This window comes from Salvelinus alpinus, chromosome 22 (genome assembly GCF_045679555.1).
Source record: "Salvelinus alpinus chromosome 22, SLU_Salpinus.1, whole genome shotgun sequence".
Lineage (NCBI taxonomy): Eukaryota > Metazoa > Chordata > Actinopteri > Salmoniformes > Salmonidae > Salvelinus > Salvelinus alpinus.
In genome coordinates this window covers 4195784-4223383 of record NC_092107.1, presented here as the reverse complement: position 1 = coordinate 4223383, position 27600 = coordinate 4195784, and the positions used below count along the sequence as shown (strand labels likewise).

The 27600-nt window shown below is 40.9% G+C and overlaps 1 protein-coding gene and 2 pseudogenes across 1 annotated transcript in view; all 3 read left to right on the top strand.

Annotated features, from left to right (window-relative positions):
• Positions 1–917: 917 nt before the first annotated feature.
• LOC139548821 (claudin-4-like) overlaps positions 918–27600 on the top strand; it is a 29624-nt gene continuing 2941 nt past the window's right edge. Inside the window, exon 1 of the mRNA XM_071358686.1 lies at positions 918–1074. The gene's annotated coding sequence lies outside the window, so the exon portion shown is untranslated. The remainder of the gene's footprint in view (positions 1075–27600) is intronic.
• Positions 3047–19350, top strand: LOC139549843 (uncharacterized; annotated as a pseudogene).
• On the top strand, positions 20749–21351 carry LOC139549842 (claudin-4-like; annotated as a pseudogene).

Below are 27600 nucleotides of genomic sequence, written 5' to 3'. Positions count from 1 at the left end.
TCAGGGCGTGAGTTGGGTAGGTTATCTATGTTTTGTGTTTCTATGTTGGGTTTGTCGTTTGGCCTGATATGGTTCTCAATCAGAGGCAGGTGTTAGTCATTGTCTCTGAGTGGGAACCATATTTAGGTAGCCTGTTTTTGTATTGTGGTTTGTGGGTGATTGTTCCTGTTTGTGTGTTCCTGTGTTCACATTTTCGGGACTGTAGCGTCTTTGGTTGTTTTTGTCAGTTTATTGTTTTTGTTCGTTCTTAAAAGTATTCAATTAAATATGAATACACACCACGCTGCATCTTGGTCTGACATTTCTTACTCCTCAGACGAGGAGAATGAAGACTATCGTTACACCAATGTCATGTGATCCTGGGAGTAGTGTGGGCCCTTTATTTTAACTGCATGTGTCTCAACAAGCCTTTTACTTGTCACACCCAGAACAACAATAACAATCTCTGGAAATACTACTATTCGGTTTCAGCTGCCTCTTTATTAGGAGTTCCACAAGAATGAGATCAACATTACACCATAGAGCCAGATGTATGCTGTTTGAAGCAGCACAGCTGATGTTTGAGTGTTTGACTACATGTTTACTACATGATCTGGTGTAGGACTCCTGATCCTAAAATAGTGGACCCTCTGAGGCCTATCTGATCCCCAGTGCTGGGAGTATAATCTCAGTTTGAAGGCGATACGCTCAAAAACAATCTCTCCTCCTCAATGCGTAGTACCTGAGTGTGGTACTAAATCTCCTTGGGTTGCTCCATGCCAGGGTATCTTTAACGTGCTACCTGCCTGGGTAAAACAGAGGCATTGTTCCTAAAGGTAATTTTAGCTCGCTAACAGTGGCCTCTTTCATATATGGAAACAATCTGTATCTCTCTCTCTCTTTCTCCCCCCATTCTCTTTACAGTCCGACAACTGTGATCACCTTGGTGTTGTTTGTGGCAGGTTGAAGACAGACCCGTCCACAGATCTAACCAGTCAAACTCCTCGTCCGTCAAAGCAGACACGTCCTCCAGGCGAATGGAAGAACGACAGTCTATAGCCCTCCAACCCCCAAGGACTGACATCACCTTGTAAGGTCAGCTTTCAAGTATTCTTTTTTTCTCTTGGCTCTTTACAAAATGGTGGATGAACTGAATGACTTGTCAGCTGTGAATCTATCGACTGCTCAGGTGACATAAAGAAAGATTTGATTGATTGGTTGGTTGATTGATACTTTAACAGACATGGCTGGAGGGGAGTTCACTTTTTCTTTCTTGAAAATGAGTAGAGTAACAGGACAATCGTTCACTGACTCAATACGTTAGTCTTTATCAGACTGTACATTTATGTGCAATTGTAAGGTTCAAATTTGTGAAATAGCTTTAATGTAATGCAGTGGTGTAGTGCTATTTTTTGGGGGCGGGATCGCCCCCAAAATGTTTAATTACGTCATAATTTCTAAATCAAAGTTTGTACCGACAGATGTAGCCTATTGAATATTATTATAGAATATGCTAAAATGCATCCTCAAAATGCAACGTTTGCCTATGCCCACACGCATATTGTCTCAAGAAAAGTTGTATTTTTTATACCCTCAAACACCAAGTTACCCTTACCTAATTTCAAAATAGGCCATCATCACTATCAATCATGAATGATCATTTTTCACATTTTACCGGTGAAATGTCCAAGCTGCATCTGCAAGGTCTCAATCAGTTTCATGGGAATATGCATTTACATTTTCTTGAATTACTGTTTTGTGAGTGAATTAGAACAGAGGGTGTTAACAAACAATTAGCCTTTCTTGCATTTTGTTTCAATCAAAGCATACTTTAAATCCTGCCTAGTGGTATCCACTGTTGAGTTTTGGCTGCATGAGAAAAGAAATGCGATTATTCAGCTTCAGCTAACCATCCTAAAATCTCACTACAAATGAGGTGTTATAGGCCTACAATGCTATGCTATTATATTTGGTTATGTTATTTAAAATACTAATTCATTATTATGTGATCTTGCTAGTAATTGATTCAACTTAATAATTTTCAATAAATACTTTTACCAGCTCCGTGTATTCTCAAATTGAAAAAAGTGAGGGAGCGCTGTTTCCTTGTGGTCCTGCAACCCTACACCCCTGATGAAATGAAACTTTAGTTTAAATAGTTGTACTGTTTCTGTAAGGGAAAATAGATTATCTCTTGGAAAGGGAACAGGTCTTTGTCAAAAGAATAATGTCACAAGCCTGGAAAACCAAAGACCACCTTACATATTTGCTGTTGTTGCAGTCTTCTAACATATTCTATGTGAGGGATTGTAAAGTCAAGCAGGAAAATAATAAGTTACAGTAGGCCTATGTATTCAAGGGGATCTGTAGGATGATACATTGGTTTTTCACATAACTAAATAAGTGAATATCTTGGTGTATTCTGGCATTATTTCAAGTCAATATGATCTGATGGGAGTCCCAGAGCTGCAAAGGTTAGCCATGGGGTCAAAGGTGAAGAGTGAATGTCAAGTAATAGATAGCCAAAGTAAAATAACATTTTGTTAAAACTCTATAATCTAAAGTGTTGGCTCTATATAGAGCCAACCCTTTCATTTGAGAAATTAAAGGGCTCTGTTCATATTAAGAGGAAAGAGGTTGGAACTCATTTCAATATAATTGTGTAAATGTCAGATTCTAATTTTGATATCTGAGTTTGATGTAAAAGTAGAAAATCCTTATTTTCTCAGACATGAACAGATGCTTTTCTATTAGTTTCATTCCACAGAATGTAGTGGCAGCATGAAACAGGCAAAAGAGAGAGAAGAATACTGAAACCCTGATACTGAGTTGATATTTTAAGGGTGTTGGCACACACGGTTCCTCTTTAGTTTGGCTAAAACTATTTGAACAATGGTGAGTCACAATGAGACTGTTCCACTTGTACCATTTAATTGACAAGAGAAGACAAAAACAGAGTTACGACACATGCCTTGAGGGAGAAGCGGCAAGTCATGTCAAAGGTGTGTTGGAGCGTTTGTGTGCCAAGCCCCTCCCAAGTCAGGTGTATAAAAGCACCTGCTGCCACTATGGCTTAAACATTGACACTTGGATATTTTTCAAGCAAGACATACCAAGCAACTGATTTCTAAGAAGACACTCATTTTCGGCAAATTTCCTTCATCGACTCCTCCAGGACTTAAAGAAGAAGAAAAGATGGTCTCTGCTGGGTTTCAGATGTTGGGCACAGCCCTGGGCATCATTGGCTGGATCGGGGCCATCGTGGTCTGTGCTCTTCCTCAATGGAAGGTCACAGCCTTCATCGGCGAGAACATAATCACAGCCCAAACCACTTGGCAAGGCATCTGGATGAACTGTGTGGTCCAGAGTACAGGTCAGATGCAGTGTAAGGTATACGACTCCATGCTGGCACTACCCCAGGACCTCCAGGCCGCTCGTGCTCTCATCATCATCTCTATCATGATGGGCCTGGTGGGCATCCTGCTCGCCGTGGCCGGGGGAAAGTGCACCAACTGTGTGGAAGATGAGAGGGCCAAATCCAGAATAGGCGTGGGCTCGGGTGTAGTCTTCATCATCGCTGGCGTCCTGTGTCTCATCCCCGTCTGCTGGTCGGCCAACACCATCATCAGGGACTTTTACAACCCCATGCTGACCAGCTCTCAGAAGATGGAGCTGGGGGCTGCGCTCTACATTGGATGGGGGGCCGCGGCCCTTATGATCATGGGAGGAGGGTTCCTCTGTGCCAACTGTCCCCCTAAAGAGGAAAATTACCCCACTAAGTACTCAGCTGCCAGGTCCACAGCACCCAAGGACTATGTTTGAGGAGTGGGAGAAACGTCAGAGAGAGAAAGAAAAGCAAGAGAGATTATTAAAGACAGAGCGAGACTATGTATATTTATACAGGTGCTGTGCAGTGTGATCCTTACGGTCTCACATTGTGATTTTGTGATTGTTCGATCATGTTTGTATGATATCACAGCTTGGTTCCACTGCTAAATGAAAAAATTCCAATGTATTTCATTAAAGATAGACTTCCAGACATTGGCACTTGTATAAGTAAGAAATGACATGATGGCATGCAACGCACCCAGAAAAGGGAGTGGATGGACAATGTCAGCTAATACTCCTTCTGACGTATATTCACAATACATAGAATGAATGGGAACTAGCCAAAGCTATTATTTGAAAACATGTATAAAATATTTCAAAATGATCTGAATGGGTTTCCCCTAACGTTTGCATTGAAAGTGTACATTTCATTCATCATTTTGACTAAATATATTTTTTAAATGTGTGTGTGATTCAGAAAATGTGAATTTCAATGGTGATAATACTGTAAATAAATATTTTTATTCAACTTCAAATGCACTGTCTCATGTTTTCTTTGACTGTACATGAGCAACAACCTTTGATCATATATCAAATGAATGAATCTCTATCCCTCAGCCTAGTTTGATAACACGCACCAAAATTGGTACATTTAACATAAGGGGAAGAAAAAAAACGGATTGATGGCTAGATAAGACCTGAGGTTGAGAAATGCTTTGCCTTTGGAATGGGACTGTTACTTGAGAATCCTTCATTGTCCAATGCCTCCCCCTATAGGAATAGAAACATAGAACATTCTCATAAGAAGTAAAAACAACATTCTGTTACATGGTCCCCATCGCTGCTAACTACACCCCACTTCATTTTGTATTTTGGCAGTCTCAGTGAAAACATTGTGTGTCCTGATAGAAGTGTACATCAGTGTGCAGTCATAAAAAAACGATACTTTTAAACACCTCCAAATAACACATTTCCTAATAACCCAACTCTTTCTTCACAGCCTTCTTGTTAAAACTCAATAGTCAGTTTCCAAGTCATTCTTTGATATCAGTCCCATAGTAGTGAGTCAGAAGGAATAGCTGTTTTGTTTCTGCGTCAAGTGGCTATATGACCGTGAAGCTGCTCTTTTCTCTTAGGTCAGCACTGCTAGAGGTTATTGGGCTTCTGTCTGTTTGTGTATAAACATCTCTCAGCAAATGGGAGCAGAGCAGGGAATTTTAGTAACACATACCTGCATCATATCTCTGTTTTTAACCCATTACAAAATCTACCTTCTACAACACAACTCTAAAAATACTGGTCTCTTTTGTGTGAACCATCTTTGAACACTTTGGGAATAGCTGGACTCCTCGGGATCTGTCCGTACTCAGGTTGGAGTGTGTGATACTCAGGTTTGCGTGTGTGAGACTCAGGTTGGAGTGTGTGAGGTCAGGAACAATCAGTTGACAGTGTGTGTGTGAGGAACTATTTAGTCAAGATGGTTTCCCAGGGGATCCAGATCATGGGAATTGTCATGTTGTTGATCGGCTGTTTGAGTCATCATAGTGTGTGCCCTGCCTATGTGGAAGGTCACAGCCTTCATTGGAGCCAACATTTTCACAGCACAAACCATCTGGGAGGGAATGTGGATGACCTGTATGGTGCAGAGCACGGGCCAGATGCAGTGTAAGGTCTACGACTCCATTCTGGCACTACCCCACGACCTCCAGGCCGCCAGAGCCATGATCATCATCTCCATCCTGACCGGTATCGTCGGTATCTGCCTGTCGATCGCTGGAGGGAAATGCACCAACTGCACAGCAGAGGAGGGATCTCAACGTCAACAGTGAAGAGGCGATTCCGGGATGCTGGCCTTCTAGGCAGAGTTCCTCTGTCCAGTGTCTGTGTTCTTTTGCCCATCTTAATCTTTTATTTTTATTGGCCAGTCTGAGATACGGCTTTTTCTTTGCAACTCTGCCTAGAAGGCCAGCATCCCGGAGTTGCCTCTTCACTGTTGACGTTGAGACTGGTGTTTTGCGGGTACTATTTAATGAAGCTGACAGTTGAGGACTTGTGAGGCGTCTGTTTCTCAAACTAGACCTCCCACTCCTCTTTCTATTCTGGTTAGAGACAGTTTGCGCTGTTCTGTGAAGGGTGTAGTACACAGCGTTGTACGAGATCTTCACTTTCTTGGCAATTTCTCACATGGAATAGCCTTCATTTCTCAGAACAAGAACAGACTGAGGAGTTTCAGAAGAAAGTTATTTGTTTCTGGCCATTTTGAGCCTGTAATTGAACCCACAAATGCTGATGCTCCAGGATACTCAACTAGTCTGAAGAAGGCCAGTTTTATTGCTTATTTAATCAGAACAACAGTTTTCAGCTGTGTTAACATGATTGCAAAAGGGTTTTCTAATGACCAATTAGCCTTTTAAAATGATAAACTTGGATTAGCTAACACAACGTGCCATTGGAACACAGGAGTGATGGTTGCTGATAATGGGCCTCTGTACGCCTATGTAGATATTCCATAAAAAATCTGCAGTTTCCAGCTACAATAGTAATTTACAACATTAATAATGTTACTGTATTTCTGATCAATTTGATCAGAAAGAATGTGCTTTTCTTCCAAAAACAAGGACTTTTCTAAGTTCTTGGCATTCTCTCAACCAGCTTCACCAAGAATGCTTTTCCAACAGTCTTGAAAGAGTTCAAACACATGCTGAGCACTTGTTGGCTGCTTTTCCTTCACTCTGCAGTCCAACTCATCCCAAACCATCTCAATTGGGTTGAGGTCGGGTGATTGTGGAGGCCAGGTCATCTGATGCAGCACTCCATCACTCTCCTTCTTGGTCAAATAGACCTTACACAGCCTGGAGGTGTGTTGGGTCATTGTCCTGTTGAAAAACAAATTATAGTACCACTAAGCGCAAACCAGATGGGATGGCGTATCGCTGCAGAATGCTGTGGTAGACATGCTGGTTAAGTGTACCTTGAATTCTAAATAAATCACCAATAGTGTCACCAGTAAAGCACCGCCACACCATCACACCTCCTCCTCCATGCTTCACGGTGGGAAACACACATGCGGAGATCAACCGTTCACCTACTCTGCGTCTCACAAAGACAGTTGGAACAGTTGGAACCAAAAATCTAAAATTTGGACTCATCAGACCAAAAGACAGATTTCCACTGGCCATTGCTCGTCTTTCTTGGCCTAAGCAAGTATCTTCTATGAAGCATTTATTTGGTATTTATATATATTTATATATATATATAATATATTTAAATATATTTTGATTTGTTTAAAACAATGGTTTACTACATGATTCCATATAGGTTTGATGTCTTCACTATAATTCTACAATGTAGAAAAACCCTTGAATGAGTAGGTGTGTCCAAACTTTTGACTGGTACTGTATATAAAATATACATATATTTTTATATATTTTCCTTTATTATTTTCCCCTAACCCTACCAGCCCTCCCCTAATTGTAGTATACTAATGGACAACAACACCTAAGCTCCCACTTCCAGCTTATACATACTATATACATTTCACAGACACAGTATATTTTACAATAGTTATCTTTTGTTTGTTTTTAAGTCTCATCCTTCAGCTCTACTCAACACCTCCCATCTATCTCTGAACACCATCCAGTTTTGATTCGTATTTGCCATATATTTTTCAACTGTGCTGTGATGTTTCACAAAAGTTCTGAACCTTTCTATTCTCATAGACTCTGCATATTGTAAATGAAAGATAATCATGAAGCTAAGAGTATTATTATACTATTGATCAATTGACTATGACTTTTTTTTAAATCACCCAGCAGTGCTATTTGCAGAGTTTGCTCCAGGTAAATGTTGCAATTCTTCAGCCATCCCTGAACCTGCGACCAAAAACTACATATGGACAGTACCAAGACAAATGATCTAATGATTCTGTCTCTTCGCAAACAAAATCTGCACAGCTGGGATGGTTGTATCCCAAATATATATAACATTCTATTGGTTGCAAGACTTTTGTATAATAATTTAAATAGAAAAACTCAAAGTTTTGAATCCAGCATAGTTTTGTGTATCAGTTCATAAGCCACGTGTCTACTATTTCCAATCCATATGGCACAGCTTAAATGAAACTGGTATACTTTTTTGTTCATCACAATTTTCTTTAAACATTTTTTGTCTATAATGCAGGGCCGACAGACATGTTCCTTACTTCCTCCCCCTTCCACTTGCCTCTTCCAGTTTTGTGATAATGCTGTAACTAGTTGGTTGTAATTTTGAGTAGAGCAGACATTTCCATATATTTTTGTTAACTGCATGTGTGCCATAATGTCTGAGATGTTGTTCATGTCAGTGCAATGTTAAAGATCCACCTAATTCAATTAAATTTAAATTAGGACACTGTGCTCAAAGGACTTGTCTGACAGTTCTTATAGCGAAAACAGTGAGTGTTGTAATCACAAAGAACTTGAATGGGTTTGTTGAGTTAAAAGTAATAATGTTGTGAGTTATTTTATAAGTGTAATATTGTTGTTTTTTAAACACCTGTTTTCTCAACCACTAAAGTACCCTGTTTATATCCATCAATGTAAACTGAAATCCATTAGGTTAGGAATATATCAATGGAGTTATGTCTCCATTTTGGCACTGTTTTAACATTGTTCATGTGATTTAAAACAATTGTATGATCATTGTAAATAAACAGTACAATATAATCCGTCTGTATTATCCATTTATTTATGAAAGTGCAACAATTAATCCCTCAAATGTGTACTTTGACTGGAGTTTTAGTGAGGAGAATTATCTCTCTGTTGAGGTAAAACATTTGAGCCAGTACCAGTACATACACCACTATATGCCCTGCTCTGCTTGGTGGGTAAACCTTGACCTATTTAGAATGACTTGTGAGATGCTCGATAACAATCAGAGATGCAAGTTGACTTGGCAATAAAACAGTAAGCGATTTACACAGGCAGCCCAATTCTGATATTTTTTTCACTAATTGCCCAATCACATCAGATCTTTTCACATCAGATATTTTCAGAGCTGATCAGATTGACCAAAATACCAATTTGTGAAAAAAGATCAGAAATGGGCTGCCTGTGTAAATGCTGCCTCTAAAACATCTGTAGCCTACTGTCATTGTTAGGCCTATTACATTAGGTTTCAGTCAGACCTACTGATTCGTCTATCACATCAACGGGCCAATCCGCACAGCACCAGACAATTGTTATCAAGTGCGGTTAATCTAGACCCCACAGGTGCATACAAACCGCTTTGCCATGGCATGGTCGACAGGTACAATCATAGGCTACACGCTTTTATAAAGGTAACCACTGTTGGCATTGTAGCACCATTTAGAAGTAGCCTACTATGCCTTCAGCTTGTTGGCAAATTCTGGGCATTAGCTTCGGGGTGACCGGATAGTTTGGATACATTATTATCTGTGCACTTCCCTTTGGAAAGTGATCGCGTTTATTGGCAACAACATTGTCACAGCACATATAATGTGATTGGCCTTTGGGTTAACTGCGTGGTAGAGAGTACGGGGCAAATGCAGTGTAAAGTCTTCGACTCCATGCTGGCACTACCTTAGGACCTACAGGCACCCCGTGCCCTGGTGGTCATCTCCATCATGGTCGCACTCATCGCCATCCGGCTGTCTATGGCTGTGGGGAAATGCACCAATTGCATCGAGAACGAGCGGTCAAAGTCCACAGTCGCCACAGCAGATTTTTCATTGTCGCTGGCACCCGGGTCTGCTTGCAGTACCTGTGCGTGGGTAAAATCACTGGGGAAGCCAAAAAAATGTAGTCCAATCAATGTAAGCTAAATATGATGTGGCTGTCCATGGTTCTGATTTCTATCTGTGGGGTTCAGGTAGAAAACATGTTGACTCACCCTACTTGTAGAGAAACGCCAATGCCATCCTCATCTCTTTCATGTTGACAAAAATGTATATGATTCTGTCATACAGTACACACTTGTATTTTTTGTTATATTAGGCTACCTGGCAAATATCTTAGGCTAAAATGCTTGGCTAAAATGCTTGCTAATTTCCATTCATGAGCAATGTTAGCTAGTTAACATTAGCCTTCTACATCTAGCTACATATTGAACTTCCATCTCAGGCCAGGGGGACAACAATGTATGAATTAATGGTTGGATCAGAATTATAATCATTCGCCGTTATAATCATTGGCCAGTATGGAGAATTAAGTAAAACCACAGGTCCAAATCCCCATCTCCATCCATAGCTAATTTAGGAAAGGTTTTAGCTAGTTGGCAAGCTAGCCACCGGAGGACAAAACAACAAGATGCATCAATTCATGTTTTTCTGTCAATGACGTATGCTCTCAATGGGATTTGATAGGGGCTCGCTGGCTTCGCTTGCCTTCAATTCTACGTGCGGCAACAATGTCATACTTGTTTAGACCAGACAGCATCAGATATATAAATGGCCTACACGTAGAGAGATAGGGGCACTGTTTCTCTCGTTCGTATGCTTTCTCCTGTGAGATACATTCAGCCTCTTGCGAATTGAAGGAAAATTATGAAACACAGACACAATTATTTGGTTAGTTAAAAAACAACAACACCTGTCTTCCCTTGGAATCCGTGAATACACTCCACTGTATGGATATAGACTTGCTACAGTATGTTCTGTATACACATTTCTCCTCTAGCCACTCCCAGTTACCACACATTTAGATATTGTTCTGACATGCTTTGTTTTGCTTCTCACTTCGCTGCTAAAAATACATTGAATATTTAATAAACCAGAATAGTTTTACTAGTGAATTCCAATAATTGATTATGCAACAGTGAGCCTGCAATGGAAGGTCAGTGATTCAGTCACTCAGTCACAACATTGAGATGTGATATATCTCGTTAACTTGACATGAGTATGACTTTACTAAATAAAATGAGATACAAATGAAATGTATTCATTTCCGTGACTGAGTAGCTTTTCCCATCAATGTTCCTATTAGATAAATATCACGGGATGTTTACAATGGTAGGTAGCATTGTTAGGAGCTTTGTCATAGTTTTTGTCATGTGGGTGGCAGACAGTTCCTTCATCATTTGTCATAATAGAACTATGCTGAGAGAGGGCATAAGTATATACCACTAGATAGCAGTAGTGTGTCATCAGTGTATTTGATGGAGGGACATGACTGAGGTGTTGCAGGTTTCTTTGAATAGAAAGAGAACAAACCGTGAAACAGTCATTCAGAGTGAAACAAGTATGCTAAAGTTGATACTGGGCGGAATATTAGGATCATTTGATCATTCAATCATACTGAATATTAATGAACTGTCTCTTTAACTCTACTGAATATAACGTTACAATCAATGATTTAGATATTAGACTTTATCTTAACACAATAACAAAGCACCTAAGGCTAAGATAATTTACTGGTGAGACAAATTAGAAAAATCACTAAAGGAAGGGATGTCATTTTAAGCTCTTTCAACATTTTCTGCATGAGAACGGCATAACTCGAACCCCTCTCTCTCCCTGATCGACAGATCTGATAGCATGGGAACATAATACTGCTTTCTCACAGCTTAGTGTGAACCAACTCAACTCACTCCAGTCTTTTCATAAACTTAACCATCATTTATTATTTAATTGATTTAGATGCTATGAGAGTGGATTGATTTAATTTCAAAGTTTTTACATTTCAAATAGAATTTGAATCGAATTTTTAAAATGTATGATATGTTTCGAATTCTAGCTAGGTGGCTAACATTAGTTAAGCTAGGGTTTAGGGTTAAGTTTAGGAGTTAGGTTAAAGGGTTAAGGATAGCTAAAAGGGTTAGGGGAAGGATAGCTAATATGCTAAGTAGTTGCAAAGTAAAATGCTAAAGTTGTCTGTGATGTGATTCGAACTCGCAACCTTAGGGTTGCTAGACGTTTGCGTTATAAGTCCACTTACCCTACTTTTGTTTTTGCTTTAAGTAACCATCTGTCTCATGTAACCATACCAAACGTAACATATCATACTAATATCAGTGTCTTGGATTTACATTTACTATGTTACGTTTAGTCTATGAGACCAGGCTGCTTAATTATATCTATCTCACATGTGCCCTCCTCCTCTCCTTCACCCCTCCTAGGTAGGCTAGGTCAAAGCCTGACATAAATATTTCTAAATACTGTAGTGGTTTGGGGTCTCCATGTTTGAACCATTTTCCCAACACCATGTGCTCAATGTATCTTAAGCATAATCTAAATGGCTCTTGTGATTAGATGGGGGCTTTTGGGGTGAAGACATGTTCTTATGTGTTTTGAACATGTCACCAATACCATTTTCCCTAAATTGCAAGTTGTTGACAGTTTATTGTAACCTGCAGATGATGAAATGCAACATGATCAGACTGCAGTGAGTCACTTGTGGAAACAAATAACACATTGACTAACTGGGAGTGGAATGTTACTTTCATCATAACACATCCTATCCTAGCATTTTTGAAGTATAGTATTTCCCAATGTTGATACACTGTGTCAGTAAAACCAATTTTCTTATTTGTAAAATAAATAGGCCTGCCCATACGTGTATTCACATTTTCAAAGTCACAATGAAGGTTTGGGATTGAGCATTTTGACAGATGGTCATGCCTTCATGGAAGTGCCAGTTTCAGTGTCCATTGATGGTATTCGGTGGAAAGAAGTGTGACCATCTGAACTCCAGGTTGTTTTGAACCTGTCGCATATGAAAGAGAGCTTTCTGAAGATGACAGTATTGAGTTAAAGATTGTCACCACTCCTTCAGCTCTGTTTGAGTGTCACACAGTATCTACAGCGTGACAGTCTGAGAAATCTGGTCTGTCCAGAACAACTCACCTCGTGACAGGAAACCACTCCTCATGCACATTCGTCCTCCTCAGCAGGCTCCAGTTGTTTCTGACCTAGGCAGCCAGACTTCTCTTTCTCCCACTCCAGACACAGACTCTTGCCATGGGGAGAATTGGCAAGGAGGTGTTGGGCCAACTGCTCAGCTTAATCGGCTTCGTGGGGGTGGCAGTGACCAGGGTGGAGGGTGACCACGTACATCGGTGTTAACATTGTGACAGGCCAGATCGTGTGGGACGGCCTGTGGATGAACTGCATGATGCAGAGCACGGGACAGATGCCATGTAAGATAAATGACTCAGTGATGAGGCAGCAAGGGCCTTGGTCATCATCTCCATCATCTTCAACTTTGTTGGCCTGATTGTCACCTCCAGTGCACCAGCTGCCTGAAGTCTGATTCCTCCAAGAGTAAAGTGACGATCCTTGGAGGCATCCTGCTGCTCATAGGTGCTCTTCTGGTCCTCTTCCCTGTTTGCTGGTCAGCGGCGTTCACTATCTCAGACTTTAATAACCCTCTGACCATCGAGACCCAGAGGAGGGAGATAGGAGCCTCCATCTACATCGGCTGGGGCTCCACAGCGCTGCTCCTCATCGGGGGGTTCATCCTCTGCACCTCCTGCCCGCCCCAGAAGATGTATGGGTAACCCAGCTATTCTCAAGGAGCGCCCATGTACCCCTATCCATGCCAACCAATGGTCCAGGCAGGGCCCTATGGGAGAGTTTACACCCCAACCAGCAGACCCTACTCAGGGACAGTGTCGTATGCACCAAGCAAGCCGTATGCAGCACCAATAGCATACGCTTTACCTGGATGGCCTGGACAGTATCTGTAACAAAGTGAAATGGAAAGAGGAAAGTTCTCCCTGAATATTGACTGGTATTCTCGACCTTGATGTTGTCAAGCTATTGTTTCGCTTAGCTTTGCCTCTGCAGAGTGTGATTGCGCCACCAATATGTACTTATATCATGTACTTTTGTCCACAATGATATGTAGATATTGTTAATGATGAGAATAACATGCAATTTATAGACATGAAAGTGTTTCAGAGTGAATAAAATTCATTTTGTTTACAAGTTTTTGCACCTGCACACAAGAGGAATAATCTGTTCTTTCAAATGTTGACAATGTAAATCCTTAAGTATTGACTTCTAGTATGCAAGCTATGAGAAATTGTTTGATAATGAAAATGGATGTAGCGTAAATGTTAATTTTAGCAGCAGCCTGTGTTTTTCTCCCACTGTGCAATTGATGCTGTTGTTTTGTAAACAGCTGGTTGGTCTATGAATTGTGATGTATCGGAACACAAAAACAACACATTTTTCTGTAAATATTTTTACCAAAAATAAACACACTTTATGATATAATGTGAAGTCTTAATGTGTCTTTGTGGAAAAGTTGGGAAACAACAGCTGAAATTTCAAATGTTCATGAACTATGAGCAATAATCATACCAATAATCAAAGCCTATGCATTTTCTAACTTACAATTCATGTTTTAAAAGTTGATTTTGAATTAAATTCTCCCTTAAATCATGAATCTAAAAGTCTAAGCCAATGGGGGCAGTGGCGGAAAAAGTACCCAATTGTCATACTTGAGTAAAAGTAATGATACCTTAATAGAAAATGACTCAAGTAAAAGTGAAAGTCACCCAGTAAAATACTACTTGAGTAAAAGTCAAAGTATTTGGTTTGAAATATACTTAAGTATCAAAAGTAAATGCAATTGCTCAAATATACTTAAGTATCAAAGTAAAAATATAAACAATTTAAAGCTAGAGGGCAGAATTGTTATGTTTGGAAAAAATAACGTTCCCAATGTAAGCTGCCTATTTCTCAGGCCCAGATGCTAGAATATGCATATAATTGACAGATTAGGATAGAAAACACTCTAAAGTTTCCAAAACGGTCAAAATATTGTCTGTGAGTATAACAGAACTGATTTTTCAGGCGAAAACCTGAGGAAATCCAACCCGGAAGTGCCTCTTATTTTGAAAAATCCCTGTTCCATTGCCTGCCTTTCCTTCATTTAAAGGGATATCAACCAGATTCCCTTTCCTATGGCTTCCTCAGGGTGTGAACAGTCTTTAGACATAGTTTCAAGCTTTTATTCTGAAAAATGAGCGAGATTTATCAAAACGCGTCAGTGGATAGCTGAATGTCCTTCGATTAGTTCATGCGCGCGAAAGTTGTAGCTTGACATTTTCTTTATCTCTTTTATTGAATAGTTTACCGTCCAGTTGAAATATTATCGATTATTTATGTTAAAAACAACCTGAGGATTGATTATAAAAAACGTTTGACATGTTTCTACGAACTTCACGGATACTATTTGGAATTTTCGTCTGCCCTTCATGACCGCTCGAGCCTGTTGATTTCTGAACATAACGCACCAACCAAATGGAGGTTTTTGGATATAAAAATAATATTTATCAAACAAAAGGAACATTTATTGTGTAACTGGGAGTCTCGTGAGTGCAACATCCGAAGATCATCAAAGGTAAGCGATTAATTTGATTGCTTTTCTGACTTTCGTGACCAATCTACATTGCTGCTAGCTGTTCGTAATGTTTTGTCTAGTGATCGATAAACTCACAAACGCTTGGATTGCTTTCGCTGTAAAGCATATTTTCAAAATCTGACACGATAGGTGGATTAACAACAAGCTAAGCTGTGTTTTGGTATATTTCACTTGTGATTTCATGAAAATAAATATTTGTAGTAATTTCTTTTGAATTTGGCGCTCTGCAATTCAGCGGTTGTTTATGAAAATGATCCCGTTAAAGGGATCCGTGCGCCAAGAGGTTATTAAGCAAACCAGACGGAAAAATTATCTTGTTTTTTACTTAAGTACTTTACACTCCTGATTGGGGTGGAGTGGGTACTAAGCTAACATATGAAATACACTGCTCAAAAAAATAAAGGGAACACTTAAACAACACAATGTAACTCCAAGTCAATCACACTTCTGTGAAATCAAACTGTACACTTATAAAGCAACACTGATTGACAATAAATTTCACATGCTGTTGTGCAAATGGAATAGACAAAAGGTGGAAATTATAGGCAATTAGCAAGACACCCCCAATAAAGGAGTGATTCTGCAGGTGGTGACCACAGACCACTTCTCAGTTCCTATGCTTCCTGGCTGATGTTTTGGTCACTTTTGAATGCTGGCGGTGCTGCTGCTGCTGTAGGTCATTTGCAGGGCTCTGGCAGTGCTCCTCCTTGCACAAAGGCGGAGGTAGCGGTCCTGCTGCTGGGTTGTTGCCCTCCTACGGCCTCCTCCACATCTCCTGATGTACTGGCCTGTCTCCTGGTAGCGCCTCCATGCTCTGGACACTGCGCTGACAGACACAGCACACCTTCTTGCCACAGCTCGCATTGATGTGCCATCCTGGATGAGCTGCACTACCTGAGCCACTTGTGTGGGTTGTAGACTCCGTCTCATGCTACCACTAGAGTGAGAGCACCGCCAGCATTCAAAAGTGACCAAAACATCAGCCAGGAAGCATAGGAACTGAGAAGTGGTCTGTGGTCACCACCTGCAGAATCACTCCTTTATTGGGGGTGTCTTGCTAATTGCCTATAATTTCCACCTTTTGTCTATTCCATTTGCACAACAGCATGTGAAATTTATTGTCAATCAGTGTTGCTTCCTAAGTGGACAGTTTGATTTCACAGAAGTGTGATTGACTTGGAGTTACATTGTGTTGTTTAAGTGTTCCCTTTATTTTTTTGAGCTGTGTATTTTTAAGATGTTCATACCATGGATCATGTAGTTATTTGATTTGGAATTTTAGGAACCCTTCAGGCATCAAAAAAAAATATTAGAAAATATTGCATTAGGCCTTTTTAACTATAGCCCATAGAAGCATATAGAATAACACATTCATAAATGGCAAAAAAGACAGTAAAAAAGAAATCATGAATAATAAAGTGTTGAAGTGTCTGTGCTATATCTAGAAGATATAAGAAAGCTCAGGAAATATATATATATATTTTTTACACATATTTAACCTCTTTATTTTTGTTGCCACAAAACTACCTCCATACTTCTTCTACTCTTTTGTATGGGTTACCTTTAGATGAGTCCCGTGACACACAGTTTGAAGCCCAAACAGTTTGGACTCCCAAACAAAATGGCACATCAGCGTTACTGACATCAGACGAGTCCCGTGGGGCTTGTAGGGGTTGTAGAGCAAAACGGAGAAGTCTCATCTTTCCATATTAGTTTTGTAGGCCAAACCGTTCGGACGCTACTGACATTTTCGTGAGAAGCCCAATTTTAGGGATGTCTCATGGGCTGACAAACACCGCTGTAACTCGGCCACCTTCCACCGCAGATGCGGAAGGTCGACAAAATATATCTCTAGCTTAAACTGATGGATTTTGATGGGGTGGGATGTTTGTATATTTGGAGAGAGGAGATATGAGGTAGCTTTTGAGTAACCATGCTATCGCCAAAATCAACAGAAATGACCAGATACGTCATTATGTAACTAAAATAGACTCTTAAGGATTTTAAGGGATCAACATCTTTTAGTTACATGATGACGTATCTGGTCATTTCTGTTTATTTTGGCGATAGCATGGTTACTCAAAAGCTACCTCATATCTCCTCTCTCCAAATATACAAACATCCCACTGGGCACACACTGGTTGAATCTACGTTGTTTCCATGTAATTTCAATAAAATTAGGTCCGTTGAGCCAACGTGGAATAGATGTTGAATTGATGTTCGTGCTCAGAGGGATAGTTTTGAGATTCTAAATTGTAACTCAAATAGGTTGTTTAATTAGATTACCAACAGCTTTCTTTAAAATCAAGGTCTCTTAGATCTGTATCAGCTTAAAGGCAATGTTCTGTAATGTGTTTATTTAATGTATTGGTTTATTACATGAAAGAAATGGGTTCAGGATCAAAACCAAGAAAACAGAAAGTGAATATAGGCCTAAACTTACTTCTGACTATGACAAATCACAATTCTGGTGGTATTAGCAACTTGACTAGAGGAAAACATTTTTGCAATAAACAATGTCATTGTGAAAACGTGGAACAAAATTAGTAGCGTCGAACTTCCAGCCATGACTAATTCAAGTGGCATTGTTGACAGCTTATGTCTCTACCATAACCTGTGGGCAGACAGGCCTAACCTCCCAGCTATCCAGCGTTCACTACAGAGGCATTGGTTTCGTTAGCGTGTCCAAAGAGATTGATTGCGCATCTCATCGAAACCGGTCGTCAACCACACATACCGACCGGTGAAGTGAAAGAATCTGGTCCGGCTTGAAAATTACCATGTCAACTGGTTTCAGGTCTGGGGGAAAGAAGTTGACTCCACCCTTTCAGGAGCAGAGAGATCCATATAACTTCAGGGGATGTGACTGAGCCATTAGTTAACAACGATTACAAGCAAGCTGAGCTGACCTGCGTTGACTCTCCTCTACAACCTCTGCCTGAGCTTCATTGATTTTACAACAAAAACAAGAAGTCTTCCAAATGGTGTCGATGGGAAGTCAGATGCTGGGCTTCGCCCTGGCTATCATCGGGTTCCTGGGGACCATCATTGTGTGTGCCCTGCCTATGTGGAAAGTCACAGCTTTCATCGGAGCCAACATTGTGACTGCTCAGGTCATCTGGGAGGGCCTGTGGATGAACTGTGTAACCCAGAGCACGGGACAGATGCAGTGCAAGATCTACGACTCCCTTCTGGCTTTACCCCAGGACCTGCAGGCTGCCAGAGCTCTGAGCGTCATTGCCATCATCGCGTCATGCTTCGGCATCCTCCTGGGAATTGCTGGAGGAAAGTGCACCAACTTCGTGGAGGATGAGGCTTCCAAAGCTAAAGTAGCCATTGCCAGCGGGATCATTTTCATAGTGGCTGGCGTCCTCATCCTCGTCCCTGTCTGCTGGTCCGCCAACACCATCGTCAGGGATTTCTACAACCCCCTGCTGGTCGAGGCCCAGAGGAGGGAGCTGGGGGCCTCGCTATACATCGGCTGGGGCACCGCAGGGCTCCTGATCCTGGGAGGGGGGCTCCTCTGCAGCTCCTGCCCACCCAAGGAGGGGCGTGACGACTACCCAGTGAAGTACTCACAGGCAAGATCCATAGCTACCAGCAGAGCTTATGTTTGAGCAGCAAACTGTTGCAAGAGAGACTATAAATTATTTGATTATCTTTGGTAATCCTCTGTGATTTGAAAATACCCTGCAAATTACTGGCATTTTCAAGTCTTGTTCTTCTGCATTTTACATTTTGAAAGTGATGTGAAATCAAAACAGAATGAATCTATGAAAACAAATGTACTGAGTACTTCAGGACTTTGCAAGAAAAAGACAAGACAGAACTCTTGCCCATAAGAGAAGTAGTGCTACTGTATATGCTGCCTGTAGGGATCATCTCATGAGTCATGAGGTGATGACTGAAGTGAATTGAAGCCATTCCCATAACCCCAACTTCTCTTTTGCTTTATTTGGACACTGTACCAGAATGATAATATTGATATTCATGCAAGAACATGGGCAATATGATTTGAGAGTTAAACCATAGGTACAGTATATATGTATGATTCACTTGTCATAACTTTGTACTGTAGATCACAGTATGTTTTGCAAACATACAATATACGTTCATTGATTATGTCTAAAGAACTTATTCAATTATTTTTTTAATAAAAAGTTTCCTACAAAGTTTATACATTGGTCTTAACTGTCTTTTTTTAATAAATAGACTCCAAGTTACTGTGATTTCCTTTTTCTCAGCTGAAATCTTAGATGTCTAATAGCATAGTATTTAGGTGAAATGACCTGCTGATGATCCTTCCTCACTGCCTTCTGTTTGAATGACACCAAAAGTGGTTTTGGAAAGTGGGACTTTACATCCCATTGATTCGAGTAAGAAAGTGAGGAAAATATTTAGTCCTGTCACACAATCCTGAGAACACTGATTTCTTCTAAGGATTTGAAATAAATGTACCCCATTATACCCTCTGAGACATTTACGTAAGACTGGCAGTGACAGATTGACACCATTTTGTTTTCTAAATCTTTAAGGTGGGGCAAGAATGCACAGATGAACCAGTTACCCAACTTACGTCCAGGGAGATAAGAAAACAGTTCTGCTATTTAAACTGGCTTCCTCTCAGAACCATGTAGAATTTAGGTCTGCCAGACAACATTAGAAAAACTGGTAGAACCTGGTTTGTTTTCATTGTTGAATAGACAATAGTCCCTACTTTCTTTAACTGTGAAGCATTAAGAACAGTATTACCTTATCACCCCTGAAACTACATCGTAATTCCTTGTGACATGTTTTGGTATACTTGGCACATCTACTTCTTGTGAAATTGACACACTTTTTACATACTGTACATTACATAATGCTTTAGTTAACAGTGCACATGGAGAAATATGTTGTATGACTTTAAACAGATTAGAATATCTCTCGCTCTCTCCCCCCCTCTCTCTCTTCTGTCCATTGGTGTGCCAATGCAATGTGAATGTCTCCAAACCTGTTGGGGCATACTGCATGCTCTGGATACACTCTAAGCCAGTGAGAGTGAAGCTTGGAATAGGTGTGTCAGCAAAGTAAAACACATCACTGTTGTTTTTTAAGTTGAGAATGTGTAAACTAAGAAGGTATGATGAGTTATAAAATCCTCTCTTTTATTTTCTGCCCTCCCACAACTATCTATAAACTTAATTCAGCACTATTTGCCATCTATTGCTGATAATGTCAAATCCCATTGAAAGTTTATTTTGCAGTTTGAGCTTTTAAGCTGGTGAATTTTCTGGCACATACCTACATCCTCGTTCCTCATCGTGTGTTTGAACCATAACAGCTTTTGTAAACCGATCTACCATCTCCAAAAAGGAGAATAAAATGAAACACTCACCTTTATTGTCCACAGACAACAAAAAATCCTGTAAGGTTGGTATTCTTTGGCTGGCTCTCTGTTTCTTATAACAGCCAGTAACACTCTTCTTTCTCGTTTTCAAATGTACATAAACACTTGATCACCTTCCAATATTAACTTGGAGACACAAAGAGTGAGTCGACGAGTAGAGCGAGACAGAGAGTCACTGCATTCAGAATGGGTTCCATGGGCATGCAGATGCTGGGCAGTGCCCTGGCCTTGCTCGGCTGGGTGTGGACGATCATTGTCTGCGGCGTGCCCATGTGGAGGGTCACAGCCTTCAACGGAAACAACATTGTCACCTCGCAAACCATATGGGAGGGCATCTGGATGAGCTGTGTGGTCCAGAGCACGGGCCAGATGCAGTGTAAGGTAAATGACTGCTAGCCCTCAGCTCCGACCTGCAGGCTGCCAGAGCGCTGGTCGTGGTGGACATCGTGGTAGGAATCGCCAGCCTCCTCATGGCGTTCGCCGGGGGGAAATGCACCAACTTTGTGGTGGAGGAGGTAGGCTAGGCACAGGTGACAGTGGGGGCAGGGGGGGTGCTCATCATCAGTAGGTTCCTGTGTCTCATCCCTGTATCCTGTATCCTATATCTTCATCCAGGACATCTACAACCCACTCCTGGTAGATGCCCAGCAAAGGGAGCTGGGTGCCGCGCTCTACATCGGCTGGTGGGCTGGGATCCCTGGTTACTGCTCCCATAGGAGGATGAGAGGGGGCTTAGTCTTCAGGGGGCTTAGTCATCAGGTTACATCAAAGCAGCAGGTTCTGTGGTAAGCCCCTCCACCCCAACAAAGACCTACATTTAACATGACAGTTCATGGGACAAACTGGTCGGCATGAACATTTCAAAAGGTATTGGTGGTATAAGGTACAGTGGGGCAAAAAAGTATTTAGTCAGCCACCAATTGTGCAAGTTCTCCCACTTAAAAAGATGAGAGAGGCCTGTAATTTTCATCATAGGTACACTTCAACTATGACAGACAAAATGAGAAAAAAAATCCAGAAAATCACATTGTAGGATTTTTTATGAATTTATTTGCAAATTATGGTGGAAAATAAGTATTTGGTCACCTACAAACAAGCAAGATTTCTGGCTCTCACAGACCTGTAACTTCTTATTTAAGAGGCTCCTCTGTCCTCCACTCGTTACCTGTATTAATGGCACCTGTTTGAACTTGTTATCAGTATAAAAGACACCTGTCCACAACCTCAAACAGTCACACTCCAAACTCCACTATGGCCAAGACCAAAGAGCTGTCAAAGGACACCAGAAACAAAATTGTAGACCTGCACCAGGCTGGGAAGACTGAATCTGCAATAGGTAAGCAGCTTGGTTTGAAGAAATCAACTGTGGGAGCAATTATTAGGAAATGGAAGACATACAAGACCACTGATAATCTCCCTCGATCTGGGGCTCCACGCAAGATCTCACCCCGTGGGGTCAAAATGATCACAAGAACGGTGAGCAAAAATCCCAGAACAACACGGGGGGACCTAGTGAATGACCTGCAGAGAGCTGGGACCAAAGTAACAAAGCCTACCATCAGTAACACACTACGCCGCCAGGGACTCAAATCCTGCAGTGCCAGACGTGTCCCCCTGCTTAAGCCAGTACATGTCCAGGCCCGTCTGAAGTTTGCTAGAGAGCATTTGGATGATCCAGAAGAAGATTGGGACAATGTCATATGGTCAGATGAAACCAAAATAGAACTTTTTTGGTAAAAACTCAACTCGTCGTGTTTGGAGGACAAAGAATGCTGAGTTGCATCCAAAGAACACCATACCTACTGTGAAGCATGGGGGTGGAAACATCATGCTTTGGGGCTGTTTTTCTGCAACGGGACCAGGACGACTGATCCGTGTAAAGGAAAGAATGAATGGGGCCATCTATCGTGAGATTTTGAGTGAAAACCTCCTTCCATCAGCAAGGGCATTGAAGATGAAACGTGGCTGGGTCTTTCAGCATGACAATGATCCCAAACACACCGCCCGGGCAATGAAGGAGTGGCTTCGTAAGAAGCATTTCAAGGTCTTGGAGTGGCCTAGCCAGTCTCCAGATCTCAACCCCATAGAAAATCTTTGGAGGGAGTTGAAAGTCTGTGTTGCCCAGCAACAGCCCCAAAACATCACTGCTCTAGAGGAGATCTGCATGGAGGAATGGGCCAAAATACCAGCAACAGTGTGTGAAAACCTTGTGAAGACTTACAGAAAACGTTTGACCTCTGTCATTGCCAACAAAGGGTATATAACAAAGTATTGAGATAAACTTTTGTTATTGACCAAATACTTATTTTCCACCATAATTTGCAAATAAATTCATTAAAAATCCTACAATGTGATTTTCTGGGAAAAAAAATCTCATTTTGTCTGTCATAGTTGAAGTGTACCTATGATGAAAATTACAGGCCTCTCTCATCTTTTTATGTAGGAGAACTTGCACAATTGGTGGCTGACTAAATACTTTTTTGCCCCACTGTATATGGACAGACAGTGGAATATGAAGGAAAAGGTTCCAGTGGAAGGATGTTGTATGCACAGACAGTATACTATGAAGGAAAATATGCACAACTTTGCTTAGCCAGGGAAACACTACACTCTTAGAAAAAAGGGTTCCAAAACAGTTATTCAGCTGTCCCCAAATCAAATCAAATTGTATTGGTCACATACACATGGTTAGCAGATGTTATTGCGAGTGTAGCGAAATGCTTGTGCTTCTAGTTCCGACAGTGCAGTAATATCTAACAAATACCTAATACACACAAATATAAGTAGAGGAATGGAATAGGAATATATAAATATATGGATGAGCGATGACGGAGCGGCATAGGCAAGATGCAATTGATGGTATAAAATACAGTATATACATATGAGATGAGTAATGCAAGATATGTAAACATTATTAAAGTGGCATTATTAAAGTGACTAGTGATCCATTTATTAAAGTGGCCAATGATTTCAAGTCTGTATGTAGGCAGCAGCTTCTCTGTGTTAGTAATGGCTGTTTAACAGTCTGATGTCCTTGAGATAAAAGCTATTTTTCAGTCTCTCAGTCCCAGCTTTGACGCACCTGTACTGACCTTGCCTTCTGGATGGTAGCGGGGTGAACATGCAGTGGTTCTGGTGGTTGTTGTCCTTGATTATCTTTTTGGCCTTCCTGTAACATCAGGTGCTGTAGGTGTCCTGGAGGGCAGGTAGTTTGCCCCCGGTGATGCATTGTGCAGACGCAACACCCTCTGGAGAACCTTGTGATTGTGCGTGGTGCAGTTCCGTACCAGGAGGTGATACAGCCCGACAGAATGCTTTCAATTGTGCATCTGTAAAAATTTGTGAGGGTTTTAGGTGACAAGCCAAATTTCATCAGCCTCCTGAGGTTGAATAGGCGCTGTTTGACCATTTCAGTTTGGAATGGTTCCCTCTGTTGAAAGGGTTCTACATAGAACTCAAAAGGATTCTACCTGCAACCAAAAGGGTTATTCAAAGGGTTTTCCTATGGGGACAGCCAAAGAACCCTTTTAGGTTTTGGTTGGCAATTTTTTCTAAGTGTATGAGTGTATTAATATGCCACTATTTTGATATATGTAAATGTTATTTGTTTCTTGAAGTATTGCATGGCAATGTAATTTTCAACCATTGAAAGGAAGTTGATTATACAGTACACTGTTGCAAATTATATTAGTCAGCACGTTTATACTGTTGTATGTCCTCTTTTAGTACATAATCAATTTTTCCATATTTCAGGTGTGTGTGTTGATTCAGTACCCCCACTGATGTCCTTGTTTTCCCTACGCATTCATCATCATCATAAAACGCTCTCTGTGAGATAAAAAACAGTACACTGAGAAAACCTGTTTGACAGGATCTGGTGTCAAATAACTACACCCAGGCTTCAAATCCAATGACTACATCACAGCCTGTAGGGAGGAGGTCAGAGAACTGGCAGTGTTGTTCCAGGACAACAACCTCTCCCTCAATGTGAGCAAGACAAAGGAGCTGATCGTGAACTACAGGAAAAGGCCGAACAGGCCCCGATTAACATCGACGGGACTGTAGTGGAGCGGGTCGAGAGTTTCAAGTTCCTTGGTGTTCACATCACCAATGAACTATCATGGTCCAAACACACCAAGACAGTCATTAAGAGGGCACGACAACACCTTTTCCCCCTCAGGAGACTGAAAAGATTAGGCATGGGTCCCCAGATACTCAAAAATTCTACAGCTGCACCATCGATAGCATCCTGACCGGTTGCATCACCGCCTGGTATGGCAACTGCTCGGCATCTGACCATAAGGCGCTACAGAGGGTAGTGTGTACGGCCCAGTACATCACTGGGGCCAAGCTTCCTGCCATCCAGGACCTACAGTTGAAGTCGGAAGTTTACCTACACCTTAGCCAAATACATTTAAACTCAGTTTTTCACAATTCCTGACATTTAATCCTAGCAAAAAATTCACTGTCTTAGGTCAGTTAGGATCACTACTTCATTTAAAGAATGTTAAATGTCAGAATAATAGTAGAGAGAATGATTTATTTCAATTAGTATTTGGTAGCATTGCCTTTAAATTGTTTAACTTGGGTCAAACGTTTCAGGTTGCCTTCCACAAGCTTCCCACAATAAGTTGGGTGAATTTTGTCCCATTCCTCCTGACAGAGCTAGTGTAACTGAGTCAGGTTTGTAGTCCTCCTTGCTTGCACACGCTTTTTCAGTTCTGCTCACATATTTTCTATAGGATTGAGGTCAGGGCTTTGTAATACCTTGACTTTGTTGTCCTTTAGCCATTTTGCCACAACTTTGGAAGTATACTTGGGGTCATTGTCCATTTGGAAGACCCATTTGCGACCAAGTTTTAACTTCCTGACTGATGTCTTGAGATATTGCTTCAATATATCCACATAATTTTCCTACCTCATGATGCCATCTATTTTGTGAAGTGCACCAGTCCCTCCTGCAGCAAAGCACCTCCACAACATGATGCTGCCACCCCCGAGCTTCACGGTTGGGATGGTGTTCTTCAGCTTGCAAGCCTCCCTCCTTTTCCCTCCAAACATAACGATGGTCATTATGGCCAAACAGTTATATTTTTGTTTCATCAGACCAGAGGACATTTCTCCAAAAAGTACGATCTTTGTCCCCATGTACAGTTGCAAACCATAGTCTGGCTTTTTTAATGGCGGTTTTGGAGCAGTGGTTTCTTCCTTGCTGAGCGGCCTTTCAGGTTATGTCGATATAGGACTCGTTTTACTGTGGATATAGATACTTTTGTACCTGTTTCATCCAGCATCTTCACAAGGTCCTTTGCTGTTGTTCTGGGATTGATTTGCACTTTTCGCACCAACGTACATTCATCTCAAGGAGACAGAACGCGTCTCCTTCCTGAGCGGTATGACGGCTGCGTGGTCCCATGGTGTTTATACTTGCGTACTATTGTTTGTACAGATGAACGTGGTACCTTCAGGCGTTTGGAAATTGCTCCCAAGGATGAATCAGACTTGTGGAGGTCTACAATTTTTTTCCTGATGTTTTGGCTGATTTCTTTTGATTTTCCCATGATGTCAAGCAAAGAGGCACTGAGTTTGAAGGTAGGCCTTGAATACATCCACAGGTACACCTCCAATTGACTCAAATGATGTCAATTAGCCTATCAGAAGCTTCTAAAGCCATGACATCGTTTTCTGGAATTTTCCAAGCTGTTTAAATGCACAGTCAACTTAGTGTATGTAATCTTCTGACCCACTGGAATTGTGATACAGTGAATTTTAAGTGAAATAATCAGTTTGTAAACAATTGTTGGAAAAATTAGAGTAGATGTCCTAACCGACTTGTCAAAACTATAGTTTGTTAACAAGAAATTTGTGGAGTGGTAGTTTTAATGACTCCAACCTAAGTGTATGTAAACTTCCGACTTCAACTGTATATAATAGGCAGTGTCAGAGGAAAGCTCAAAAAACTGTCAGAGACTCCAGTCACCCAAGTCATAGACTGTTTCCTCAGCTACCGCACGGCAAGTGGTACCGGTGCGCCAAGTCAGACAGCTTCTACCCCCAAGCCATAAGACTGCTGAACAATTAATCAATTGACCACCGGACTATTTACATTGACCCCCCCCATTTGTTTTGTACACTGCTGCTACTCGCTGTTTATTATCTATGCATAGTCATTTCACCCCTACCTCCATGTACAAATTACATCGACTAGCCTGTACCTCCGCACATTGACTAGGTACCGGTACCCCTGTATATAGCCTCGTTATTGTTATTTTATTGTGTTACCTTTTGTAATTTTTTTACTTTAGTTTATTTGGTAAATATTTTCTTAACTCTTTCTTGAACTGCACTGTTGGTTAAGGGCTTGTAAGCATTTTACGGTAAGGTCTACACTAGCTGTATTCGGCGCATGTGAGAAATAAAGTTTGATTTGATTCAATGTGTTTTTCGACCAACATATACAATTGAAGGCATCCAGACATTGGGTTTACTGTATGTTTATTGTGACAGTTATTATTGTAAAGGGGCAATCAATCCACTCTTAAAATCTAAACCAATAAAATAAACAATTATGGTTGAGTTTATAAAAAGACTGGAGTGAGTTGAGTCGGTTCACACTAAGCTGTGAGAAAAAAGTTCCCATGTTCCCATGCTATCAGATCTGTCGATCGGGGAGAGAGAGGGGTTCGAGTTATGCCGTTCTCATGCAGAACATGTCTCACCATTAAATTCTCTTAGCCTTAGGTGTTTTGTTATCGAGTTAAGATAAAGTTTAATATCAAATCATTGATTGTCACGTTATATTCAGTTGTGTTACAAAGACAGTTCATTTATATTCAGTAAGATTGAATGATCAAATGATCCTAATATTCCGCCCAGTATCAACTTTAGCATAATTGTTTCACTCTGAATGACTGTTTCACGGTTTGTTCTCTTTCTATTCAAAGAAACCTGCAACACCTCAGTCATGTCCCTCCATCAAATACACTGATGACACACTACTGCTATCTAGTGGTATATACTTATGCCCTCTCTCAGCAT